Raw genomic sequence first — 5,000 nt, 5'->3', positions numbered from 1 at the left:
GGGGAATATCAGATCATTTTTTGGTGGAAGGTAAGTTGAGAGTGGAGGATAGATGGAGAAGGAGGAAAGGGACAAAAGGTAAGGAGGTTCTTAGAGTGAACTCCTTGAATGAAAAGGAAAAGGAGAAGGAGTACGAAGAGAAGCTGAAGGAGGAGTGGGAGGGAGTAAAGGATAGAGCAGAGATGGGTGTGGAGGAGGAATGGGGATGGTTCAAGGAGGGAGTCTTAAAGTGTGCAAGGATGGTGTGTGGAACAAGAAGGAGAGGAGGAAATAGAAGAAAGGGTAGTGAATGGTGGGATGAGGAAACAAAGAAGGCTGTAGAAGAGAAGAAGCGAGCATTCACAGATTGGTTACAAAAGAGGACAGGGGAGTCATATGAGACGTACAAAGAAAAGAAAAGAGAAGTAAAGCAAAAGGTAAAGGAGGCAAAGAGGAGAGCAGATGTGAAATGGGGTAGGAGTATGACAGAAAATTTTGAAAGTAATAAAAAGATGGTTTGGAAAGAAATTAAGAGAGGAAGAGGAGGCGAATCAAGTAGGGAAGAAAAGGTAAAAGGTACAGATGGAGAGTTGATAATGGAAGAGATGGCAGTGAGGGGAAGATGGGCAGAATATTTTAGGGAGTTGCTGAATGTGAAGGAGGATAGGGAAGGAAAGATAGCTGCAGTGGGAAATACGAAGAAAATGAGAGTGATGAGTGAGGAGAATGGAGGAGAAATAAGGAAGGATGAGGTGAAGGCAGTTGTAAAGATGATGAAAGCAGGTAAGGCACCTGGTCTGGATGGATGTCATGCAGAATGTCTGAAAAAGGGAGGTTCAGTGATGGTGGACTGGTTGGTGAGATTATTAAATGTTTGCTGGAGAGAGGGTAGAGTACCGGAGGACTGGAGTAGTGCCTGTATAGTTCCTTTTTACAAGGGAAAAGAGGACAAGTGTGAATGTAGTAATTTCAGAGGGATTAGCCTGTTGAGTGTAGTAGGGAAGGCTTATGGGAGAATCTTAATTGAGAGGATTAGGAGAGGAACAGAAGGAGTAATTGGTGAGGAACAGTGTGGATTTAGGACGGGTAGAGGTTGTGTGGATCAGATTCTTTGTGGTAAGACAGATATGTGAGAAAGCTATAGGAAAGGGGAAGGATGTTTTTTGGGCTTTTATGGATCTGGAAAAGGCTTATGATAGGGTAGACAGAAAGGCACTGTGGGAGGTTATGCAGATTTATGGGATAGGAGGAAAGCTTTTGGGAGCTGTCAAGAGTTTTTATGTGAGTAGTAGAGCATATGTTAGGATTGGAAATGGAGAGAGTGAGTGGTTTGAAGTAAAGGTGGGACTTCGTCAAGGATGCGTTATGTCGCCCTGGCTGTTCAACTTATACATGGATGGGGTGGTGCGAGAGGTGAATGCTAGGGTAGTGAGTCAGGGATTGGAGATGGTTAAAGAAAATGGAGAAAAGTGGGAGGTGAGCCAGCTGTTGTTTGCGGACGACACTGCGCTTGTGGCAGGGTCAGAGGAGGGATTGAGGAAGCTGGTGGCAGAGTTTGGGAGAGTATGTGATAGAAGAAAGCTAAAGATAAATGTAGGTAAAAGTAAGGTGATGAGATGTACAAGGGGTGAAAGTGGCAGTAAACTGGAAGTGAACATTAAGGGAGAGCGACTGGAGGAAGTGGATAGTTTTAGATACTTGGGTGCAAGTGTAGCAGGAAAAGGTGGAGTGAAGGTGGAGGTAGAATGTAGATTGAGAGAAGCGAGTAAATGCCTTGGTGGTTTAAAGAGTGTAATGAGAAATAGACAATTGGGAATGGATGCGAAGAGGAGACTGTATGAAGGAGTGATTGTGCCAACAGCACTGTATGGGGCAGAAACGTGGAACATAAGAGAAGAAGAGAGAAGGAGTTTGAATGTGTTTGAGATGAGGTGTCTGAGAAGTATGGTGGGGGTTACTAGGCTAGATAGAGTGAGAAATGAGGAGGTGAGGAGGAGAACAGGGGTGAAAAAGGATTTGGGAGATAGGGTTGATGAAAGAATATTAGGATGGTTTGGACACATGGAAAGAATGAGTGAAGAAAGACTAGTAAAAGAGGTATGGAAGGCAGATGTGGAGGGAGTGAACATGAGGGGACGTCCTAGGATGAGGTGGATGGATGGGGTGAAGGGGGCTTTGGGGAAGAGGGGAATGTCTGTTGAGGAAGGAAGGGAGAGGACGGAAGACAGAGGTGAGTGGAGAATGGTTGTATATGGATGATGTTGTGACTGCATGAGGAGGAATGGGCGGGGGGGTGGGGGGTGGGGTAGTATGTGTGAGTAAATTTTGACGCAGCCCGAAGGGATTTCTCCCCGTCCTCTCCTTATATGCAAAGGGGGACGGAGAGGGGGGGTCGCCGATTAAATGAAGCGGCCTTGCTGTGGATGTACTGTCTTGCGACACTGCTTCTGACCCAGGGCGGTGGGCAGGGTGCAGGGATGACCCGTCATCCAGGAGGTGCTCAGATGAGAGGAAGGGTGGGAGGGGTGTGGAGTGTATTTAGGGATGAAATGGGTGGGAGTGTTTTTATGCCTTTCCCTTTTTGGCTACCTCCCTTGGAAGGGGGAAAAAGCCTTGGTATATGTATGTATGTATGTATCTATTTACCTATTATCTATTTATCTATTTATCTGTTTATCTATTTATATATCTATTTATCTATCTATGTGTTTACCTATTTATCTACAGAGTATTTTTTTTTATTCATTATTTGTTTGTTTATTCATTAATTTATTATTTATTAACTTATGTACATATATATTATATATATATATATATATAAATATATATATATATATATATATATATATATATATATATGTATGTATGTATGTATGTATATTACAAATGGATTACAAAAGCGGAGCATGCTGACAGGAGACCTTTTGGTCCATAATTAGGTCGGATGCAAAAAAATATATATAATAATGAGAAATAAATAAGTAAATGAACAAAATTATAATAATATAAATAATAATGAATAAAATAAATGCATAGGTATAGTTAAATAATAAACAAACAGATAGATAGTAAATAGTAATAAATTGACTGATAATAATAAATTATAATCAAGCAAATAATAATAAACAAACAGACAATAAATAACAAACAAATAAACAAATAATATAAAATAAATGGCAGGAATTACAGCATCTTCCTTAGGTGTTTACCTAAATGAATCTTAGAGCTTCGAACTGAATTACATTGCACTGCCACTGCAGGAAATTTATTCCATTCATTAACTACACGGTTGGCGAAGTTGTCTCTACCCACTTCCAAATTAAATCTATTTCCTGACAGTTTGATACCATTTACTTAATCATTTATTCAATAATTTATTTATTTATTTGTTTATCTGTCTATTTACTTGTTCATTTGTTTATTTATCTATATATATTTATTTGTTTATTTATTAACCTATTTTTCTACTTATTATTTGTTTATCTAGTTATCTATTTATATATATATATATATATATATATATATATATATATATATATATATATAACTCCCACAGTGCCTTTCTGTCTACCCTATCATAAGCCTTTTCCAGATCCATTGAAAGCCCAAAAAACATCCTTCCCCTTTCCTATAGCTTTCTCACATATCTGTCTTACCACAAAGATCTGATCTACACAACCTCTACCCGTCCTAAATCCACACTGTTCCTCACCAATTACTCCTTCTGTTCCTCTCCTAATCCTCTCAATTAAGATTCTCCCATAAGCCTTCCCTACTACACTCAACAGGCTAATCCCTCTGAAATTACTACATTCACACTTGTCCCCTTTTCCCTTGTAAAGAGGAACTATACAGGCACTACTCCAGTCCTCCGGTACTCTACCCTCTCTCCAGCAAACATTAAATAATCTCACCAACCAGTCCACCATCACTGAACCTCCCTTTTTCAGACATTCTGCATGACATCCATCCAGATTTATGCAGATTTATGGGATAGGAGGAAAGCTTTTGGGAGCTGTCAAGAGTTTTTATGAGAGTAGTAGAGCATGTGTTAGGATTGGAAATGGAGAGAGTGAGTGGTTTGAAGTAAAGGTGGGACTTCGTCAAGGATGCGTTATGTCGCCCTGGCTGTTCAACTTATACATGGATGGGGTGGTGCGAGAGGTGAATGCTAGGGTAGTGAGTCAGGGATTGGAGATGGTTAAAGAAAATGGAGAAAAGTGGGAGGTGAGCCAGCTGTTGTTTGCGGACGACACTGCGCTTGTGGCAGGGTCAGAGGAGGGATTGAGGAAGCTGGTGGCAGAGTTTGGGAGAGTATGTGATAGAAGAAAGCTAAAGATAAATGTGGGTAAAAGTAAGGTGATGAGATGTACAAGGGGTGAAAGTGGCAGTAGACTGGAAGTGAACATTAAGGGAGAGCGACTGGAGGAAGTGGATAGTTTTAGATACTTGGGTGCAAGTGTAGCAGGAAAAGGTGGAGTGAAGGTGGAGGTAGAATGTAGATTGAGAGAAGCGAGTAAATGCCTTGGTGGTTTAAAGAGTGTAATGAGAAATAGACATTTGGGAATGGATGCGAAGAGGAGACTGTATGAAGGAGTGATTGTGCCAACAGCACTGTATGGGGCAGAAACGTGGAACATCAGAGAAGAAGAGAGAAGGAGTTTGAATGTGTTTGAGATGAGGTGTCTGAGAAGTATGGTGGGGGTTACTAGGCTAGATAGAGTGAGAAATGAGGAGGTGAACAGGGGTGAAAAAGGATTTGGGAGAGAGGGTTGATGAAAGAATATTAGGATGGTTTGGACACATGGAAAGAATGAGTGAAGAAAGACTAGTAAAAGAGGTATGGAAGGCAGATGTGGAGGGAGTGAACATGAGGGGACGTCCTAGGATGAGGTGGATGGATGGGGTGAAGGGGGCTTTGGGGAAGAGGGGAATGTCTGTTGAGGAAGGAAGGGAGAGGACGGAAGACAGAGGTGAGTGGAGAATGGTTGTATATGGATGATGTTGTGACTGCATGAGGA

The sequence above is a fragment of the Oratosquilla oratoria genome, chromosome 25 (genome assembly GCF_046742065.1).
Source record: "Oratosquilla oratoria isolate Oo_2021 chromosome 25, ASM4674206v1, whole genome shotgun sequence".
In the NCBI taxonomy this organism is placed as follows: Eukaryota; Metazoa; Arthropoda; class Malacostraca; order Stomatopoda; family Squillidae; genus Oratosquilla; species Oratosquilla oratoria.
This window is presented reverse-complemented; position numbering follows the sequence as displayed.